Source organism: Pseudorca crassidens, chromosome 3 (assembly GCF_039906515.1).
Source record: "Pseudorca crassidens isolate mPseCra1 chromosome 3, mPseCra1.hap1, whole genome shotgun sequence".
NCBI classification, from domain to species: Eukaryota; Metazoa; Chordata; class Mammalia; order Artiodactyla; family Delphinidae; genus Pseudorca; species Pseudorca crassidens.
The window spans coordinates 143973625-143996630 of NC_090298.1; the positions used below are offsets into that span (position 1 = coordinate 143973625).

The 23006-nt window shown below is 47.9% G+C and overlaps 1 long non-coding RNA gene across 1 annotated transcript in view; it reads left to right on the forward strand.

Moving 5' to 3' along the window:
* Positions 1–14012, forward strand: part of LOC137220876 (uncharacterized) — a 31234-nt gene extending 17222 nt beyond the window's left edge. The window contains exons 4-7 of the long non-coding RNA XR_010941823.1: positions 5894–6062; positions 8982–9152; positions 10607–10723; positions 13879–14012. This is a non-coding gene — a long non-coding RNA (uncharacterized lncRNA). The remainder of the gene's footprint in view (positions 1–5893; positions 6063–8981; positions 9153–10606; positions 10724–13878) is intronic.
* Positions 14013–23006: the final 8994 nt, after the last annotated feature.

Genomic DNA, 23006 nt, shown 5'->3' on the forward strand with positions numbered 1-23006 from the left:
CTCAAGGCTCTCCACCACTTTGGAAGGTAGGAAAGGGGTGGGCTGTTGAAATTTTGGGAAGGTTTTGTGATGCCTTCTTTGGAGAAGGAGTTTGTGCTTTCACCCTGAGTCTTAGCCCATTGGGGCTCTCAGAGAGCTTGTTTTGTGTGCCCTGCAGCTGGAGGATGTGGTGGGCCTGGGCCTGACCTGTGCTCAAGGGAGCTACAGTGGCTGGTGGCAGCAGAGAAGGGGAAAAGGGACATGGCCCTACGATGGCAGGCCAGAGATAGGTGAAACGGGGGCCAGGTATTGGGGACTGGGGGGTTGTCACATTCAGAACCACAGTAGGAATGTCAGCCTGGGATCTTTGTGAAAGAGATCCTGTCCTGAAGGAAGTGCTGGAAGGGAGAGGCCGAGATGGGGAATGGCGGGGACTGGCCAAATGGAAAGCCTGGACTTGTCATCATGGGTGGTCCAGCAGGGATATCTCTAGAAAACCTAAGTGCGAAACTGTCAACTTCAAACATCTGTCAGACTCAGAGAGGGCAATGCCAGCCTTTGACAGTACCAAACAATTGAGAACTTTCCTATCCCCCTTACTTTCCTTCTCTATCCGCATGTGATCCTTGGAGGGACCAGAAACTAGGTTATCATGCTAGTGGGGGAGCAGAAAGACCCAACCCGCAGGATCCTGCTGGCAGCAGGCCCTGGTGGAAAGAGGGGAGAAGAAGTAAGTAACGAATTGAGGCAGTTGTCCCTGACTTAAAGTGACCACATGACCTTTTATTACCTAACAGCGATTAGAAAACTCACGGGACTGCTCATAATCTCATTCAGGAGTGAGGAACAGATTACTTGCAATGAATAGGTTTAAAGGGAAACGGGAGACAAAAATCAAGTTGTTTTTATAAGAATCCTGCTCGTTCAATGTATTGGATACATTATTTTTCCTAAGCTAGCACTAAGCATGTGCTAAGTACTGTGCAAAGCACTTTATAGTTTCAAAATAACCACAGAGGTAGGTGCTATTATAATGTCCATTTTGCAGGGGAAGAAACTGAGGTTCAGAAAAGTGAGATAATCTGACACAGGTTGCAGGATGGATGGCGAGGGGCCAGGATTGGGAGCCAGGAGTCAGGCTCTAGACTGCCATCCTGCCTTCCCACTTCTGTGTCTCAGTAGGCAGATCAGACAAGGGCTAAAGTTGTCCAAGTATACGCAGCTAAAAATACTTCAAGGATTCACAGGAATTTTCACAATCCCTTTGGGGAAGGACTTCAAGGAGGCATGTTTTGGTTAGAATGACTTGGTTTTAAATCTCAAGACCCACTCAGGCTAGCTTAAGGAGAAAGCGGGGAGAAGAACATCGTCATAAAGATACAGGGACATATTCTGGAAGCCTGTTCGGCCCTCTCTGCCTCCACCCCTCTCCTTTCTGGTTCTTATTCCTCTTCCTTTACCCTCTGCACAGTCCTTAATCCTTTTGCAGATTGTAGCTGCCTCAACTCTCGGGTTAAGTGTCCCTCAGTGCCAGGCCTGCAGAGGACAGTTGGCTAAATCCTGATTCCAAGTGCAGAGAAAGAGTCAGTTCAATATATACTGTGCCTGGCATAATCTTAGGCACTTGGGATTTAACATTGCACAAAATAGGAAAAAAAGAAACAAACCAAAACAAATGCTGCCTTTGGTGGTGGTGTCCCTTCCAGTGAGATTCTGATTGGTCTATCTCAGGTCAGCTGACCTCTTCCCCCAGCCCAATCGAATGTGCCCAGGGGCGGGATCACAGAGGATAGCCTCCGTGGCTGGAAGCCCAGCCAGGAGGCTGACTTGGGTGTGGAATCCAGGGCATCCGGTTCTTGAAGCCAACCCAGCCAGAAGATGTCAACCTGCCTTGGATCTGGTTCTAGCAAGGCTTCAGCCCTCCATAGTGGCAGCTGCCCGCTGCTAGGTCCTATTGGCTTTCCCTTTCAGCAGGGCCCCTCCCTCATCAGCTTTGTCCCCAGTCTCTTTCATGCTGGGATTGACACACATTGTCCCCCTTTGGTGTTGGATGAAGCCAGATCTTATTTTCCTGTTGCTTTTTGTCCATCTCTCCTCTGTGAGTGAAGGCCTTTAAGGAGGAAACAGGGTAGTCTCCCCCTGCCCTGGTGCAGACAGCCAGGGGAGGCAGAGGACAGACTATATACTGGGGCTCTTGTCCCCCTAGATGGTCTCCTCTGAGGCAGTGACACTGCTGTGTACAGCTGGGCCTGGCTGTGGGCGCCTGGCTGAACCGGGCCTTGTCAAAGTGCCCTCATCCTTCATTGTCCCACAGGCAGGGGTGGTGATGACCTCAACTGTTAGGGTCCTCCCCTGCTTCCTGTTTGATGGCCACCGTGATCAGCTTGGATAATACCAGCCACTGCTTTTCGATTGTCTGGGTTCTGGGCCTCCCGCCTTCCTACCATTTCTACAGCCTGTTTTTCCTTTCTTTCCTTTTATTTATTTATTTTTTTTAATGTGAGCTACTGCGCATTCAGTAATGGAATAGATTACATCAGATGCTGTGTTTGTCAGCCTCAGTGCTAAGCTACGCGTCTCACTGCTGCAGCAGAGGATGATGCCAACCTCGTTTATATTGGGATGCAATTCACAGGGCAGAATCCCCCCAGACAGGCTTCTGTAGGATCCCTGAGTTTTGTCAGTTGAGAAGCATGGTACTGTCTTCTTGGTGGTTAAGAACGTGAATGTCTGAGTCAGAGCAGACCAGGATTCCATCCTGCCAGAGCCACTTAATATGCATGACCCTACGTATGTAACTTAACCCTCAGTGCCCCAGTTTCCTCGTGTACAATGAGGTTAATAATGGTTTCCTTGTTGCATCATTGGAAGTTGAAATCGGGATAACGTATGGAAGATGCTTAGCACAGTTCCTGACAAGCATGGTAATGACCCAACACACGGCAGCCATTGTTAATATCTTCATTACATCCCTTCTCAAGCTCTGTCCCCCCAATAATCCCTATGGCCATAGAAACAGTGTGCTGGAACCAGGCTTTGGAGTCAGACAGATCTGCAGAGCTCTGACAATCACATATAGCTCCTAATCCTGTGAGGATAAAGTAAGTACATAATCATAATAAGCATATATAAGTGCTTTACACAGCTAACTCACTTCAACAAATCTGGGAGGTAGGTACCATTATCGTATACACTTCACATATGAGGAGACAGGCATTAACAAGGGCCTTAAGTAACTGGTTCAAGGTCACAGGTTGGTAAATAAATAAGGCGGGGAGTGGGTAGAGTCAGCATGTCTAGTCACTCTGTCAATTCCACTCTCTACCATAGGAGTTCAAAAAAATGTGAATTATATTTCTACATGTTGCAGATGTAAAATGACAAGGCGACAGAGCAGAATGGATGCTTGAGACAATGTCTGTGTGAATCTGTGAATCATTAGGGAATATAGGCAAGCCGATGATACAACCAAATGAGGTTAAGAGTGCCTACTGTATACCAGGTGTCCTCCTGAGGGTTTGGCGTGTGTAGCTGCAAATTAATTCTGAGAACCACCATGCGTGGTAGATGAATAGGCCCTGGTGGCTCATGTGAATTCTGTCCACACATATATTCGAGGTTCCTAATCTCAGATGAGGCTTGAAAACCACTTTTCCTTAGAGCTGGGGAAAAAAGTGACTGGCTGGTCCAAACCAAAGAGCAAACAGGATGTGCAGAGATTCGGAAGGGCAGCTTCATCATGGCCAAATTCCCAACCTTATTTTCCACGTGGGCCAGAAAAATATATGCGCAGAGCAAAGTGATCTCCAGGCTGAGAACCTGGAGGTGTCAGTCAGGGGCTGGCAGGAAACAGATGGCATGCTCAAATTAGGCAATTCGAGGAGCGTTTAATAAAAGAGCTATTTACAAAGGTGTGGGGGAACCACAAAGATAGCCCAGTTCCCCGGGACTGGTAATAACTGAGTTCTGTCACCTCCCCTAAGGCCTGAAGAGAGAGGGGGAAAAGTGGTGACCAGAACCGTGAGACAGAGTACTGTGTGGAGAGTTCCACCTGGCAGGAGCTGTGGCCTTGGGTAGAGGGACTCAGCCAACCCACAGAGGCCCAGCAAGGCGGAGGGAGAGGAATAAATACCCCAGTCTCACCTTCCTCCCACCTTCCCATCTCCTGTTCAGGCTCCCCATTGTTTGAGCCTAACCAGGAACCAGAGGGTAAGGGGCTCCATTGATTGAATCCACCAAGGTCAGCCTCCCAGGGGCAGGCACAGAGCAGGGTGAAAGTGGGTGGAGTATGGGTCTGGATGGGCACAGGGAAGATTTCTGGGACACTGGTTCTCAACTGGAACCACAGAGAGGCCGTTGCCCACCCTGGGACTGGAGATTCAAAGGCAAAGAGAAATTTTGGATCTTAGGGATGGTGGCCTGTTCCAGGGAATGTGGAGGTGGATGGCTGGTACCTGACTAGACTCGTGTTGGCCCAGCTGGGAGCCTGACATCACCTTCTGCCCCTCCACACTTTGGATGGAGTCTCTCAACCAATTCGAATTGAATCAACTGTTGAATCTCATTTTTCTCTATGGCTATATTCTCTTAAAAGCCAGAAGTAGCCAAAGAGGACTCTGCAAACAGGATGTCTCTGACTACAAACCCATTTGTGTCCTTCAAACGTGGCATACATTTCCCTTTTGTGATGTCTCTCATGATGTTTGTGTGCATGTGTCCCACTATTTAAATACAGACCCCACAATGGCATGTTTTTTTGTTTGTTTGTTTTTTGTTTTTTGCGGGCCTCTCACTGTTGTGGCCTCTCCCATTGCGGAGCACAGGCTCCGGACGCACAGGCTCAGCGGCCGTGGCTCACGGGCCTAGCCGCTCCGCGGCATGTGGGATCTTCCCGGACCGGGGCACGAACCCATGTCCCCTGCATCGGCAGGCGGACTCTCAACCACTGTGCCACCAGGGAAGCCCCTGGCATGTTTTATTCATCTCTGTATGCCTGGTACCTGACACGAGACTGACATACTGTAGGATCCCAAAAATATTCGTTAAATCTTTATGTCCCTATAGTCCTCAGCAGATTCCAATTTAACCGGCATTTATTAAACCCCTACCACTTTCTAAGCACTGTGTCAGGTCATTTTCATATCAGTTCTCTAATTTAATATTCCCAACAGCCCCTGTTATTCTCCCCATTTTTACAAATGAGGAAACTGAGGCTCAGAGAGATGAAAGAGGCAGAACCTGGATTTGAACAGAGTTCCACTTCCCTGGTCTAATGCTCTTTCCTTTCCTGCTCAGAAGGTGTCCTCTGATTGGTCATTGAACAGTAACCTCCTGCATATGCATGAGCTGACTGCATGAATGAGCTCAGCGGAGGCTATGTGTGTGTATGTGGTTTGTGAAGCTCTGAACATCGCTGATGGTGCTGACCTGTTCACAGTGCTCATCCCAGGTTGATGGCTGCTGCCAACTAAAGCACTCATGGATATCCTCCCTGTAAAGTCTCCCTAAACCCACCCTGCAATATGACCATGAGATCAGATCCGATGGATGCTGCCCCTGAACTCAGCTCCAAGTTGGATGCAGGAACCTGGCTCTCTCATAATTGGCTTGCTCCCATTGATTCAGAGCACATCTATTTCTGACAGTTTCCTCTTTCAAATACTGAAAACATGAAATTGTCAAGTGCCTACCCTTCAGTTGTTCTGCAGCGGAGCTGCCAAAATTCTAATTGCCCAATAAAATCCACCTGTCTTAGAAGATCCCCAAACACACCCCCACCCACCAAAAAGAGAACAAAAGTTAAAAGCTGGTCCTTGTTATGCATATTCCATATGCCTTGAATTTGCATATAGTTCTCTCAATCCTCATAGCAACCCTGAAGATAGCACTATTTATTGTTAACTGTATTTTACAGGTGATGGGCCTGAGGCTTCCAGATGGTGAGGTGTTTGTCCAAAGTCACACAGCTAGGAAGTGACAGAGTGCGGACTCAGGGCAGATCTGGACTTCTGTCTCTTGCCCGTGGATGAGACCAGCCCGAGGGACCTTTCTGCTGCTTTTAAACCTGCTGGCCTCAATCACAGGTAGTATCACCTCGATTCCTGCTCATTACCTTCTGCCCTATTTTACTGAAGATTCAGGGCAGATTTGAATCTGGCCTAGAAAAACATCTTCCTGACCCCTCAGAGAGGGAGAGAGAGAGAGAGAGAGAGAGAGACACGAAGGAAAGTGTTTCTAGGCTGTTCTATAGAACTGAAGGCATTTCCATGACAATGCCTGCCAGTCCTCAGGACACTTTAAGTGTCTCCTCCTATGGCCCTATCTCCCCTTCTAGGCAGGGGGCTCTTCAAGGGCAGCGTCTGCATCTGATCCTTTTGTCTCCTCTCACACTCAAAGTCTCAGTGTCCATCCACATTCACCGAGCACTTTCCACATCAGACACTTTCATAACTGTAACCATCTTTCCTGTTTGTGGCAACCCATGTGGAATCGATTGTACAATTAACCCATTTTACAGATGAGGATATTGAGGCTGGGAGTAGGGAAAGAAGTTGCCCAAGGCCACAGAGCTAGTCAAGGGCAGAGCTGGGAATTGAGCACCAGCTGTGTAGCCCCACCATCAGTGATCTTTGTGCAACATCAGCAGCTACATCTGCTGAGCAGGTGCTCTGTAAATGTCCTCCTTGAATGACAAAGGAAGGAGGCAAGGAAGGAGAAGAAGGAGGGATATTGAAAACTGTTGAAGATAGCAAAATAAAGAGAAACAACAGAATTTTTCAAAGCAGTAAATTGATGGAAGATTAGAGAAATGGGTCTAGGGTCTAACTTCCTTTCTTCTAAGGCCACGAAAAGACAGGCACACTCCCAAGATCAGAGAAAGGAAAGCACGGAAGCAGCTGGAATTTGAGCTTCCCAGTGGACCATTCACTGGGCTCTCTGTGGGGATAGACACGCTCAGAAGGTCCACCTCACAGCATCAGGATATGCCTCATAGCTCTGTGTCCAAAGAGTAAGATTCTTTTCAATGAACTTGAGCAATTTATAGATATGATATACATATACCTACACGTGCAGTGAAGTTAGAGGTCTCTGCCCTTGGAGTTAAGTGACCAAGGATCAAACTCCAGGTCTATCCTTTCCTAGCTGCCCAGCCTTGGATAAAACTTCTTATGTCTCTTAACCTCAGTTTCCTCATTTGTAAAATTGGCATGTCCTCATTTCACAGGGGGCTAGTAAATCAAATTAAGTAGTGAACATAAGCCCCTAACAGGGGCCTTAGTTAAATGTTTCCCACATCATTCTATCTAATAAATTCTTTTTTTTTTTTTTTTTTTTTCTTTTGCGGTACACGGGCCTCTCACTGTTGTGGCCTCTCCTGTTGCAGAGCACAGGCTCCGGACGCGCAGGCTCAGAGGCCATGGCTCACGGGCCCAGCCGCTCCGCGGCATGTGGGATCTTCCCAGACCGGGGCACGAACCCGTGTCCCCTGCATCGGCAGGCAGACTCTCAACCACTGCGCCACCAGGGAAGCCCCTAATAAATTCATTTTAAATGAGGAGAGACAAAGTAGCCCCCACTGCTGCAAGTTCCAGCTCTCCACCTCGGTTAGCACACGGAGACAGTACAGAGCAGAGAGGGTTTCCAGGGACTCTGGAGCCAGACTATTGGGGTTTAAATCTGGCTTCACCATTTGCAAGCCAAGTGACCTGGGACAACTTAACCTCCCTTTGCCTCAGTTTTTTCACCTGTAAAGTGGGAATAATTATAGGACTTCCCTCTTAGAGTTCTTAAGAAACATGTGGTCCCTTGGAACCCTGCCTGGCACACAGCAAGTGTTCAGAAAATGATAGTTATGACAGTATTGTCATTATTATTATTCTGTGCTGTGTGTTTTTCTTATGGCTGTTGCATTGCCCCCTCCCTCACTTCCCTCACATTCCAACTGCTGAGCTGCAGGACCCAGATCTGCAGGCCAGAGAGGCCTTACTTAAGCGAGGAGAGAGCCTCTTCATCTTTCACTGATGTCAGGAGGGCTCCTTATCAATTATTGAACAGTTTTTCCAGGAACCCAATCTAGAGAGTGCAGTGCCCTGGCTGCTGCAGAGCCTGGCTGGCGGGGGCTCCCGGAAGGCTCTGGGCACAGTGGGGATTGTTATCTGCTTGCTCTGTGGGCAGAGGGGTCTGGTGGCTGCTGGAAGGACTCCTGCTGCAGGGTGGGACTCAAAACTCAAGCCTCCCGGCAAGGTCCTTGACCCTCCCCCAGGCCTCGCCCTCACGGACCCGTTCTAACAGCCCCAAATTAGAAGACCTATTCTGCACCTGGTGTGTTTGAGCCCAGAGCCTGGAAGTCATTCTGAACACCTCCCCCTCCCTTGCTGCTCACTTTCAGGCCATCCGTAAATTCTGATCATTTTGTTTTTCAGCATGACCCATATCTGCCCTCTTCTTCCATTCTTGTTACCACAGCCTGGTCCAGGCGTGCTGGGGCTCCCACAGCAGCATCTCTCTGGCTTCCCTGATCCCCACCCCCAGTGCGTGTATATGCATGCGTGTGCACTCACACACACACACACACACACACACACACACACACACACACACACACACACACACGGCGGCGGCAGCAACAGCAGTGGCGGCAGCTAAGAGTAATGTTTCTAAAATGCAAATCTGGTCATGTCACCTCCATGCCTAAAAACTTCAGTGTCTCGGTGTTGCTCATAGGAAAATATTCAGCCCCTCCATGTGTCCTCAAGGCCTGTGGTTAACCCAACTTCACCCCAAGCCCTTCTTGTCTTCATTCATGACCTGCTGGCCACTCTACCCTGTCCCTGTCACAGAGCCTTCGCACCTCCAGGCCCTCCCCCGTCCTGTTCTCTCTTCCATATCTGCCTCCTGCTTATCATGCAGTTCTCAGATAATGTCACTTCCGCAGAGAAGCCCTCCCTGACCTCCTGTCTAAAGCAGTGACCCCACACCCTCACCCCTTCTTCCCTCCACAGACCCTGCATATTTCCACCATGAGACTCATCCCAACCACAGTGATTGTCAATTTATCAGCTTCCTTCTTTAGAGTCTCCCTCCCCCACTAGAAGGTGAGCCCAAGAAACACAGATCCTGTCTGTCTTGCTCACAGCTGCGTCCTCATGACATCCAATAGCTCCTAGTGCCTGGTAAGTGGGCAGCAAAAATTTATTACATGGGTGCACAGCAGCTAGGCAGTCATGTTGTGTTATGGGGTGCGTGCTGGACCCGTGTCCAGAACCTTGGGTTTGAGTCCCAGCACTATGACCTCTGTGTGCTGTTAAGCCCAGCCTTGGACCCCTCTGAAGCTGCAGTGGAGTCAGGAGACCTGGGGTCTAGCCCAGGCTCTGCCACTCGCAGGTTACGTGAGATTGGACAGCTTGCCTTATCTCTTTGAGCCTCCGTTTCCTCATCTGTCAAAGAGGAGTATACTGTCTACCTCACAGGGGACTTGTCAAGAGTCCTTGAAATGGTGTGTGTGGAATCTGGGCAGGTAGACAGAGACTGACACATTCCGGGAACGATGGGAGCGGAGCCTAGGGTCTGTCAAATCCTACAGGCATTCTGCACTGCACGAGTAGACAGATCCTGTGTTCATGCCGGGGAAGCCACAGCCAGAGGGGTAAAAAGTAACCAGCCCAAAGCCTGGTAGATGGTGCCCACTTCAAAAGCGCCAAGCCAAAGCACCAACACCCTCCGGACTTCACCGAATTTCCCTTGGGGAATGGGCTGCCAGGGAGCTCAGAGAGATCTTGGGCCCTCAACCATAGACTTTTCTCCTGTAGTGTGAGTGTCCATTGTGCAAACTGGCTATAACCCAATGGATTATTTACGGTATACAATTGGCCTTACCGGGCCCCCTAAGGGAACCACAAGGATGATAGGTGAATGGCTTTGAAGTTATAACATTTGCTTTGAGAGACTTCGTCATAACACTGGCTGAAAAAGACGATAAAGAGGATAAAAAAATACCTAAGATACTTTGCCCCGATGTCAGAGCTGGTGGCCGTAAGGGGAATGGCACATGATCCAACACAGCAGGAGCTGCTGACATTTAGGTTTTAAGGCTGTGAACACCCAGCTACAGAAACACTTCTACTGCTGGGACTCCTGGAGGAAAAATTATTTGTGTTATTGCGACGCTAAAGCTCTCTAGTCCAAACCCCCTTATTTTTTTCTGCCATCGGAACAATTTATTTTATAACCATGGCCCTGAACTCGGGGCTGCGCTGGCATTAAAACCAGAAATGGGCCACCAATGCTTAGCAGGTCTGCTTTCACCTGCTTGCCAGAGAGTTCCTTTTTTTATTTCCAATCTTTGGAAAAACATTAATGTGGGTAAGGCACTTAACTCAGGACCTGCTATATAGTAAGCGCTCTGTAAACATTATCTGTTATTATTCCTACTCCTGTTTTATTAACAGGAGTGTATATAAACACACTATGTAGTCAACAACCTCAGATCCTTTTGAGGTAGAATGAGGTGAATGGTAAAGAAATCCTAGGAGTCTCGAGTAGGTTCTAAGTGTGTGGATGGAGTGAATTTGGTTCCATTGCCAGGTGACCCAATATGCATCAGGTAATGCCTGGCTGTCTCTTAAAGTTGACCTAGGTAAGAAGCCCCGGATTGGATGGGAGGAGGAAACTTATATAAAGTAAGAACCTACCAGGTACCTCCAAATAATCTTATCACATTGAGACCTCATGGCAACACTGGGAGGTAAGCCTTATTTTCCCCAACTTACACAGACAGAAACTGGGTCTCAGTATAACTCAGTAACTCGCCAGGGGAATAGAGCCAGAAAATGGCCAGGCTGGATTTGAACCCAGATCTTTATGACTCTAAGGACGGCAATCCTCTTCTCTCTGGTATCAGTTCTCAGGTCTCGGCCACTGTTTTAGGAGTCTGCAGCAAGTCTGAACTTGCAAAGTTTGCGTTTGTTGAAAAAGTAGCACCCTAAATTGCAATTTCTTTCTAAGTGTTCATTCTCCATGTTGCAGGCAGCCCTGCTTCAGACCTCCGACTTCTCTTAGCTGGTCAGGCCTCTCATCTGTAATCCAATCCACGATCCTAGCAGAATCCAGTCAAAATAAGTTATCTGCTGTCAGGGCTGCTTAAATATTTCATGGTGGCCTGGATCAAGCTGGAGGACAGATCTCTCTGCTATGGGGGCAGGAGAGGCAGCTAATGGGTCAGCTGCAGGCACCAGATGTCTGGGAGCTGGGGACATGGCTCGTCAGATGAGGCAAGCAGAAAATGGATGTTTCAGGTTAAGCATCTTTTAAGGACACTGATGCATGTTTATAAGAGGTCAAATTTTTAAATGCCTGCTTTAGATGGACATTGAAACTGGCCTTAGAGAAGAAGCTGCTTTAGTGTTTTTTATAAGCATTATATCAGCGCTTGCACAATCTTCTACGAAACACACACACACACACACACACACACACACACACAGAGCCATGAGGCTGGCTGAGCACACTAATCTGCAGATGGGTAAACAGAGGCTCACAGAATTTAAATGACGTGTTCTAGGTTACCCTGGACGTAATGGCAACTCAGGCGTCTGATCTCCATTTTCTCTGTCTCCATCTAAGAGAAGTAACAGGTTATTGAAAAGATCTTGGAATCTGAAAAGAGAGGAAACCAAGGTCGTCTTCCACTCACTGCCTGTGGCCAGATCATTTTCCCAGTCTGAGCTAAAATTTCCATCTTCTGAGGAATTCTTGGGGTCCATTGCCAATGTGACCTTTTCCCCACTGCAGCAGATCAGGTGGGGCGCTACTGGCAGAGAAGGCAGGGAGGTGGACAATAAAGCCATTCCAATCCTGGGCCCGGCATCTCAGTCTAGGGACCGTAGGCATCAATCCTGGGCAGAGAAACCAACTGCAGGCCAGGAAGTTACTTATGTGTTGGTTGTCTGTTTCTTAAGTGTTCAAGTGCAAAGGGAGAATGCTGATCATTAGGGGGAAATGCCAGGGAGGTTAATCAACTGGAACTTGCCTCTGCAAGTTAGGGAGCCCACGCTGCTAGGGAAACAAGGAACCTGAATCCGAAAGGAGGGAGGAGAAGGGTTCTGAAAGGTGGCGTCTAGCAAGGTGGGAGGTGCCTCGGATTAGAATGCCAGCTCTCCACTTCTCATTCACCCGGAGATGATTTCTTGAGTGCTTTCTACATTCCAGGCACTGGGCTAGGTCCTGGAAAGCGAGCTGAATAGCCCTCATGGGCCCTATGTTCCAACACAAGGGAGGATGGTGCCGTCCCTAAACAAGAGAGGTTTCATGAGTTCCCAAGGGTTCTGCAGGAAACCTAACAGGATGGGATGGGGTGATTGGCAGGAGGCACATCCAACAGGGAAGTGACAGGGAGTGACCTCAGAGGTGGACCTGAAGGATGGGGTGGAGCCAGCCAGGGGGAGAGGGTCAGGCAAGAGGAAAAGCCTTGAGGCTATGCACACATTTTCAGCTGAAAGTAACGGAAAACCCAACTCAAGGTGGCTTAAATGATAAGGAAGTTTCTGACTTCCCTGCCTGGGAGTTCTCAAGTCCAAGGGTGAAAAGCGGGGAACACAGCAGTGTTCAAACACGTCATTAGAATGTGGGGTCTTGCGCGTGTCACTGCTCTGCCAGTCCCAGCATTCCAAGGCTGGATCCCCTTTAGGGTCCTAGGATAGCTGCCTGTAGTTCCAGGCACATTTAGACCTGTGTCTAGGAGAGGGAAGAAAACTTCTCATGGGTCATTTTGAAAAGAGAAGATGATTTCCCCGGGAGACCCCACCCCCCACCCCAACACACACACAGGACACTTTTTCTTAAACCAGAACTGGCTCACAAGCCCAGCCCCAAACCAATCACAAGTGAGAGAAATGGCATTATCCATGATTAAATTGAGCATCTAATTGCGATGGGCTACGATAACCACCGCCCACCCACCATGGGTGAACATGTCTATCCAAATCAGGATTCTGTTAGCTGTGGTGGGAGGTGGAAAGAGTGTTAACCAGACAACCAACAGTACCCAGTATAAATAGGCACAAGCTTGTGGTGAGAGGTGGGAAGAGAAGGCAAATGTAGCAAGAGGGAGGTGTCCTAGGAGGAGGGTAGGTCAGGGAGATGGGCAGGAGACCCCCGATTTACTTGTGAGCAGGCTGTTACTCATCCATGAGAAATGAAGGTGATAATCATGTATTTCATAAATAAAGGCACCAGCAATTATAAAGCACACCATTATCTTATGAACTACTAAGAAAGAATCACCACTGTCAGACTATGACATGCTATTAATTGTGAATTATGCTCTGATTTCTCAGATGTTAAAATGCGGGAAAAAAAATAAGTGTGAGTTCAAATCATTGAAATATGGTGGCAGCAACCTCCGGGGCAGAGGCAGAACTGGAATTTAAATCCAGGTCCCCTGTTTCTCTTCCTATGTGGTGGTTTGATTTCTGTTTATCTTCCAGTATGGTGATACAGTTCCTGTTGGGGTTGTTATGGCCACACCTTAAAAGTAGGGCCGACATGTTTGACTCATGATGGGGTGGAAAACATACACAGCAAAGAGTGAAAACAACCTAAATTTGAGTTCTTCTTGGGCCACTCAGCTGTAATGGGACCTTGGACGAGACCCTTGTCCTCCCTGGGTGTGTTTCCTCTTCTGCCTCTCCTCGTGCTATGAGGATTCGCAGAAGCAACGTGCAGGAGCCTTCTAGCCCATCACCCAACACGTTTGCAGGAGCCCAGTTATTTCCCTTCCTTTCCGTCTTGCAATTGGGTAGACTCAAATATAATTCCCCAGAAATAGAAAGAGCCCTTGCTGTCAACGCCCCTTCCAAGCCCACTGGCCCTAATGTTGCATTTTTGCCTTTGAGTCCACAGTGACCGGAAATGGACATCACCATGGACTCCTCTGGATGGTGGCTGAATCAGCTGTGTCCAACCTACCACGTGCCACCAATGCACTTGCTATTTCAGTCACAGTCACTGAGTGCTTCCATCTAAACCTCTTGAGGCTACAAGGTACCAAATGTTTTGAATTAATTGGCTTCTATTTTCTTCCCGTACGTGTGCCTCGGTGCCTTTTTAGGGCAAGATTGACTAGAGGAATCCTTTCTGAATTCTGGCAGCCCTGATTCAACTTGGAGTTAATTATCTCTTATATGCTATACAATTCCCTCTGTACTTTTTATGACACGGAGTGGAGGCATAACTTATCCAAGTCTATCATTTGAGACTTTTTTTTTTTTACAAAAAGAAAATTATTACGTGTGTGCCTTATAAAAATATTCATTCTGCCATCACTGTACCTTTACGAGATGTTTATGGAGGACGCACCTCTGTGCCAAGCATCGTGCTATGTCCCTTAAAATTCATTACCAGATTAACTACTCACAAGCCTATCAGGTCAGTGGTCTTATCCCCCAATGGCAGAGGAAAAAACTAAGTTCAGAATGAAGAGGGAGTTCTGCCAGGAGCTGTGTCCCTCCATGACTAAATTTTCCATAACCTCCAATAACTCAGTTTCCTCCCTTTGTCCTCCAGCCCTAGGGCTGCTCCCAGCTTCCCTCTGTTGCCTCAGCATCCCTGGTTGTCCCCTAACCACGTGCTGTGAAGGGTCTTTCCTCCAGGGCGCTGACTGGTCCACTTGTCCAAGAGCACGCAGCTGATAGGGAAGGGGTGACTCTGAGATCCCACGTTCTCCCTCTGTCTACCTTCTGCATGATTCTGCTCTCTCGCTCCCTGTTATCCTGAGAACTTATTTTTTGAGGATAAGAAAAAGAGAGCCGTGTTGCATCTTCGAATGTCTCTGTATTTTTGGTAGGACATTTAGAGGAAGACAGGCCATTTTAGTATCCGGTGAAAAGTGAATGTGTTTCGCTTCCAAAATTCTATTCAAATTGAGCCAATTGACATCTATCACCTAGTTCCTTTTGAAAGACTCTTGTTCAGTGGTAGATTCGAAGACAGCTATGCGGAGCTGTGCTGAGTTTCCCAGGGCTGTCGTAACAAAGTACACACACTGGGTGCTTAGAACAAAAGAAATTTGTTCTCTCTCGGGTCCAGAGGCCAGAAGTCCTGAGCCATGGCATCAGCAGGGCCATGCTCCCTCTGAGACTATGGGAGAGTCCTTCCTCACCTCTTCCCAGCTTTTGGTGGTGGCCGGCAATCTTTGGTGTCCCTTGTCTTGTAGCTGCAGCACTCCAATCTCTGCCTTCTCCCATGTGTCTATGTGTGTCCTCTTCTTCTAAGGCACCAGTCTTATTGGATGAGGGACCCGCCTATTCCAAATTGAACTCATCTTAACTAATTACATCTTCAACAGCCCTATGTCCAAATATGGTCACTTTCTAAGGTCCTGGGGGCAGGGGTCTGGATTTCAACATATCTTTTTGATTGACGCAATTTAACTGATAACAGAGCTGTCGCCGGAAGACTGGGGGGGGGGTCAACTTGGTAGGGGTCTGACTGCCACTTGGAGATGGGTTTAGCAAAAAAGATTTAAGAAAAGAAAAAGATCAGGAGCCACAATAAAATTTAAGGGCAACCTTTTTTTTGTTTGTTTTTTAATGACCTTAAGCAGTGTTTACACACTTTGGCTTACACCCATTCCTATTAGAGGGGCGAGGATGGTAGTGGTGGAGACCCCAAGGGGTGGGCGATTAGACAGATCATTTTCATAGAACTAACAGGACCTGAGGACACACGCAGTGTTGGGTGGGGGTAGCGGAGGGTGACTGGGAGATGACAGTAGGCTTTTGAAAAATCCCCTTTTCTTGTGTTTCAGAGTAACATGTACCTATCTGCACCAGTCAGTGTAATAGGCAAGAGCAGGGGACTGCAAGGGCAGAGGGGACAAGGGAAGCCTGGGGCAAGGGGCAAGGGTCTGGAGGAAGAGAAGCTTTGGAGAGGCTGTCTACAAAAAGGCAAGAATCAGCACCCCTCCCTCCCTCCCCCGCTCTTTCCTTCTTTCTTTTCTTCCATCCATGTTTCTTTCCGTCCTCCTCTCCCTTCCTCAATTGGCTCCCAGTATATCCCACATCATGATCTTGCTAAATAAGTTTAGGCGTTAGGCTGCCTGAAAGTCACAGATTAGGATCCAGCCAAGCAGAAGCAGGGGCCACCAAGGAGGGTGTGTGGCGAGGAGGCTGTGGGTGTGTAGACGCATCGTCTCCAGCAGTGATGGGACACAGCCCAAGCTGTCTGCAGTCTGAACAGGCACTTAATGAACAAAGGCAGAAGCACTTCAAGAGCATTATAAAACAGCGATTCCCTTTTTATAACTTTATTTTCTGTTTAAAAAGGCTGCAGTTCTGATTGCAGCAGGAACCCTCACTAACAGGAGCCCCTGCCCTACAGAAATAGAGGGTCCGGGAGGAAACCAAGTCAGGTGAAGAGTCCCACTCTGTGTGCTCTTTTCGAGACTTCTTGTTATGGGGAAAACGGGATTGATCTTCTTTGTGTTTAGCTGTGAGTTGTATTAATGACCAGCTATGTGCTCAGCAAAATAATCATGACCAAAGAGAAATTGTTTCAACGTTTGAATTTCCCATATTTAAATTCTTAATTTTTTTAATGATAAAGACTACATGTACATGAGGAAAAATATCTAGACAGTGCCAAGGGGTAAGCACTAAAGCATAGCTTTTCCCTCCATCTCTAATTCCTGGTCCCCCAGAGGCAACCTCTATTATGGGCTTTCTTCAGTGAACAATCTTTATGAAGTAAAAAGTCAATGTCTTCTTTGCTGATAGTGTTCTAACTGTTCCAGATGGTTTGCTTTAAAGTAACATAAGAGGTTTTTTTGTTTTCTTTTCTTTTGTTTCTTTTTTCCCCAAAATAAACTTGTTTCTCTGGAGACTAAGTTTTCTTCTACTAGGTCATACCACCTCAAGATTAACCAACAAGGCTAGGACATTTCCAGTGAAACCTGGAAATACCTTGTGAGGTGGGTGGTGTTATTCTCATCTGTAGGTGTAGTTATCCCCATTTTACTGATGAGCAAACTGAGATCCAAAAAGACTAAGTGACTTACCGAAGGTCATAGGAGAAGCAAGGTCTGACCACAGGTCTGGTGAGCTCTCTTCAGTATATGGAGCTGCCTTCTCACTTATTCCAAGAAGACTGTTAACCTATTTCAAGGTCAGTGATTCCCAAATAAATAAATAAGTAAATGATGGAATCCATTGATCACTCAGTTCCCAATCCGACTCCATGTAGGTGATTCAGGAGGTTATGCAGGTAAGGGCTGGTGCATTCAAAGATGGCTGCACATTTTTTGCCTCTTTTCCCATGAAGAGTCTATTTCAAATCTGGATTGACGTGTGACTTGCTTTGACTAAGAGAATTCAGCAGAAGTGCTCATGAGGCCGGGCTTTAGGACATTTGCAGCTTCCACTTTCACACCTTTGAGATACTTCCTTTTGGAATCCAGCTGCGCATGCCACACGGAGAGACCATGTAGAGAACAGAGTCGTCTGGTTGACAGCCCCAGCTGAGCTCCCAGCTGACAGCCAGGACCAACGACCAACCACAAGAGCAAGCCATCTCAGCTGAGCTGTGCCTCTAGATGAAAGTAGCCTCTGCCAACCCCGTGTGGAGCTCAGCAGAGTAAGTCATGTCCTTCGCTATGTGATAGCTTACAAGCAAACTTCTGATGATTTCATGTGCTGCACTATACCCTTTTTATAAATTTATCTTCTGTGTAAATGGGCTGGAGCTCTGATTGCAGTAGGAACCCTGACTGATGGGAGCCACTGAAGGCATTTTTCCTAAGCAGTGTCAGGATAAGTCTGCATTTTACGAAGACCACTTTGGCTGTGACTTGGAGAACGCCTGGGAAAGGGAGAACACCAGAAGGCAGGGAGACCAGTTAGGAGGTCACTAAGGGTAATGATGATGTCAACTTGGCAGTGGCAGGGAGAAAAGAAGCACTTTGGGAAGATACTGAAGATGTAGTCTTTATATGTCTTGGTGATACAGGGGGTAAGAGAGAGGTAGGAGGTAAGGAAGATGTCCAAGTTTCTGACTTGATCAACTGGGTGGATGGAAGTTCCAGTTACAGAGATCAAGAATCCTGGAGACAGAAAGGTGAATATTAATTTCCATCTTTCCTTAGTAGGCAGTAGTACTGAGCAGTTGCTGGCTTCAGATCCACACTCTGATTTATCCTCCCACCTTAGGAGATCTGAAGCCTGGGTGATTATTCCAATAAGCACGTCTGATCATGACACATTGATACTTAAGACCCTTCATGGCATCTCCATTCTTTTAAGATGAATCTACAGTCCTCACTGGCTTGCTCCTTACTCTTCCAGCCTCCTCCAAAACCTTTCTCAACAAGTTCCAAGAACACGTAGGTCCCACTGTGCACCGTGCTCTTGTCTATTTCCAGACCTTCGCTCCCACGATTCCTCTTGCCTGGATCATCCTTCTCTTCTTTGCTCTGCTGAATCTTTTGTCAAGATTCAGTCATCACCTCCTCCAGCAGCTTTCCCATCTCAGAGTAGGCGTCAATCCTCCAAGATCCGAGAATACCCTCTGTTTACTTTTGGAGCCGCCCTGCTCGGATTCCATTGTAATGGCCTGTTTTATGTGTCTGGCTCTCCCACTGGACTGAGAATTCCCTGAGTATTTGTGTCCTCAGAGCTGGCTCAGAGCTGGGCTAGGACTTTTCCCCTGCATTACCTCATTTCTTAGCTATACTACCATCAGCAGCATTTTTATTATTGTTTTTGCTTCACCTCTGTAAGGGAGTACTCTTGGGGCAACCCTGTCCAGAGGAATTCATAAATGTACTTAAGAAAAAACAAACAACAAGCAAACAGCATTTCAGAATTGAACAACTAAAGAAAGAAGCCCAAAGTTTATACACAACTTCCTGTGGTAGTGGTTTCAACAAGAGGAGAATGAGTCCCCGGGTAATGTTTTACAACTCAAACAAGTCCCAGGGGACATATGGAGAGTCTAAGGCATGTGAAATTGCACAGGAAAATTGGAGAGCTTCAGCAGAAGCCAGCTTCTGGGAGCTAAAGCAGCCTGGCTTGTCCCTACTTGTTTGATCCCAGCCCCCTTGCCCAAACTGCTCGCAGGCTGGGGCTTCACACCCACACCATACACCCGGGGGGCAATGCCCCAGGCCTCCTGCCTAGGGCTGGGTCTTGGGCTGTAGAGCAGTGCCTGCGAAGAAGTCCTAGAGTCCCCGTACTGTTGGTCCCACGGGAAAACTCAAATTCCCTCCAAATGCTCCCACTGTCCCATCCCTGCCCTTCTTCAAGGACTCCTGGCTGCAGATTCGGGTGGTTGGAGTGAGGAACAGATGCCATCGGATCCTACCATCAGCACTGCAGGCATCAGATCCGTGGGGGAGACTGCAAAAGGCCAACTGCGACGAGGCCAATGACACAAACAGGTGCACTGGCCGAGGGTAAGGCAGTAGAGAAAGGTGGGGAATGAGGCAAATCAGGGTGCCCTGCTCCATCCAAATGCAGCCGCTGCTACCCAGCTCCCAGTGACTTCTGCCAGGAGGGAATGTCAGGTTAGGGATGCCAGATCTTCTCATGTTTCTTCAGCTATACCCAGAAACTGGAATTTTAATGTGGAATCTCTCCCAATGTTAAATATCAAACATGAATTTATAAAATTTAAAAAGTCTCTTGCCAAGCAAAGCACAGGCAAGGTGTCCAGTTGGTGACCTCCTTTCTATTGACAGCATGTGTCCAAATTTTAATCTGTATCTGAATGCTTTCTACTGCAGGAACTTTCCCGTGTCTGGGTTATTGATAAATCCACAGGTAGAACAAGGCAGTGGAAAGATTTTTGGGAGTCAGAAAAATAATGGGTTTGAAACTCAACTTCATAATCTTCTAGGTATGTGGTCCTCACTGAGCTGTACTTTTCACATCTGTAAAATGGGTGCAATAATTTTCCCCATTGCAGGCTCTTGGTTGCCTGCAAGCGGTCATCTCCTACCCCCACCCCCGATTGGCTCTTCCTAATAGGAAATAACTTTGTTCAGGCATTGGAGGGGCAGCAGTGAGCTTACTGCACATATTTGAGAAGATTATGCCCATTCTTGGAGATACCTTATGTATCAAGCAAAGCCATAGTGCTCAGGAAGACCTTAGTTTCTTTCGTTCTGTCTTTATTTTCATCTGAAGACATCTGAAAAGGTGTCATTGTCCACCCAAGCCAACTTGATACAGGTCCAGCTTGAACTAACAGTCTGAAATATACCTGGAGGGCTGCTGTCAAAAAATATTCATTATGCAAATGGAAAGGACAGTGAAATTTCCCCTGTGTAACTTCCCATAGAACCTCTCACCTCCAGCATGTTTGAGAAACCTCCATGAAATGTGCAATATGGGACTGGCTTCTACCTTCAGTACAAACTGTCAGTTCAAACCTTTGCAGTGGAAGGGCTCGAGATCAAGAATTTCCCTGTACAGCTCTTTTCAGAAGCCTCCCACTTGGTGACTCTGGATTTCTCTCATTTACTAAACACCCACCTAATCATGCCCAGAAACCAGTGTAACTATTTACCATTATCTCTCATTATAGTGGAGTCTCTTCAAAGCTTCCCTCCCCAGACCTGCCTCTTGGCTTGCTGTCCCCTTATGACCAGGCTTTTTCTTCTGCTTTCCTTTTCACGTCTCTACTCCTACTTCCTATGAATCCTTTTCCTATACCCAAGCCCTGCACATTTTCCCCTTTCAGCCTGTGCTGGTGTTTTCTGCCCAGCTGAAAGGGCTCAAAGGGAGGCAGTGTGGATCAGTAGAAACAGTCTGGCAAAGCTTCCCTTAAGAGGAACCTCTGGGCTTCCCTGGTGGCGCAGTGGTTGAGAGTCCGCCTGCCAATGCAGGGGACATGGGTTCGTGCCCCGGTCCAGGAAGATCCCACATGCCGCGGAGCGGCTGGGCCCGTGAGCCATGGCCGCTGAGCCTGCGCATCCGGAGCCTGTGCTCTGCAACGGGAGAGGCCACAACCGTGAGAGGCCCGTGTACCGGAAAAAAAAAAAAAAAAAAAAAAAAGAGGAACCCCTGCCCAGCCCTCTCTCAGTGGAGTCAGTGGGTTCAGGGGCGTTTGGTAGCAGCCAGCTTCTCAAACTTTAATATACATATCCATTGCCTGGTGATCTTGCTAAAAGGCTGATTCTGTCTAGGGTGGGGCCTGAGATTCTGCAGGTGCTGTGAATTCTGCTGGTCCCCAGACCACACTTGGAGCAGCAGGGTTCTAGACCTGCACTGCCAAACAAGGCAGCCGCTAGCTATTGAGTGGCTGTCAAGCATCTGAAATGTGGCTGGACTTAACTGAGATGGGCTGTCTGGAATTCTAAGGCTTAGCACAAAACAAAGGACGCACAATTTCTCGTGAATATGTTTTTACATTTGCTTACATGTTAGAGGGATAGTATTTTGGATATATTGGGTTAAATAAAATGGATTACTAAAATTAATTTGCCCTGTTACTTTTTACTTTTTTAAATTTTTTTGGCGGTACGTGGGTCTCTCACTGTTGTGGCCTCTCCCATTGCGGAGCACAGGCTCCGGACGCGCAGGCTCAGCGGCCATGGCTCACGGGCCTAGCCGCTCGGCAGCATGTGGGATCTTCCCGGACCGGGGCACGAGCCCATGTGCCCTGCATCGGCAGGCGGACTGTCAACCGCTGCGCCACCAGGGAAGCCCTGCCCTGTTACTTTTTACTCTTTGTTCCTAATGTGAGCTAAGAGTGAATTTTATTTTTTTTAAATAAACTAAACCTATTTGTTTATTTATTTATTTTTGGCTGCGTTGGGTCTTCTTTGCTGCACACAGGCTTTCTCTAGTTGCGTCAGGCGGGGGCTACTCTTCGTTGCGGTGCACTGGCTTCTCATTGCAATGGCTTCCCTTGTTGCGGAGCACAGGCTCTAGGCGCACGGGCTTCAGTAGTTGTAACACGCGGGATCAGTAGCTGTGGCTCGCAGGCTCTAGAGTGCAGGCTCAGCAGTTGTGGTGCACGGGTTTAGTCGCTCCGCGGCATGTGGGGTCTTCCCGGACCAGGGATCGAACCCGTGTCGCCTGCACTGGCAGGCGGATTCTTAACCACTGCGCCACCAGGGAAGTCCTAACAGTAAATTTTAAATTCCATATGTGGCCAGCACCTGTAGCTCATGTTATTTTTCTATCAGATAGCGCTTTTCTAGATCATGCTCCATGCACACATTCTGGGGACCATGGAAGTCTTGCCCAAATGGCTAAAAGCCCAGTTCTGGGCCCTGCATAGACTCCTTCCCCCATCTGTCCTCCCAAAGGCTGAGCAAGCTGCCTATGTCCAAACCTGAAAGCCCAGTGGAGGTCAAAGGGCAGCTATTGGAGGGGAGAGGGTGTAGATGATGGGGCTTGGACATGAGGCTGGGGTACTGTCAGGTGTTTGCCTGCACAAGGCCCATCTCAGGACAGAGATCAGGGTGGGGCAGGGGCCAGGCCTGGGGCTGGGGACCAGCTCTCCTAACGTCATCAGACTGAGGCACAGAATTCTGAGGCGTGTGAGATTTCTCAATTCCATCTTAGCTTCCAGATTGTTAGGCAGATGTATTTTTCAAGGTATGTGGATAGGACATATTTTATTTAATAGTTTGTTAGCTTGATTTATAACTTTCAATATTTAGACCTATGATATGTGGACCTCTGTCTGTGTTCTTGCCCTGGGCAAGTAAGGTAATTACCACAGAGCTTCGTAAGGGCTGATGCAGGATGTCTAAGGTGCAGTCGGAGCCCAGAGGAGGGCCACACTCTGCCTGCTTCACAGGGACCTTGAAGAATGTTGAACTTCAGAGGAAAAAATCATAGCTGAAGGACCACTAGTAAGTACAGTGGGAAGAAGTTGAACCCATTTATTTTTCCATGGCAGAAAGGCAGGAGGAATGTCCTGGGCATCTAGCTGCTGAGCTGGGGATCCCGGTGAGCAACACAGCCAACCAGCTTTGCTTGTCTCCACTGCCTTACATTTGCAGCCACGGACCATCTGGTTGC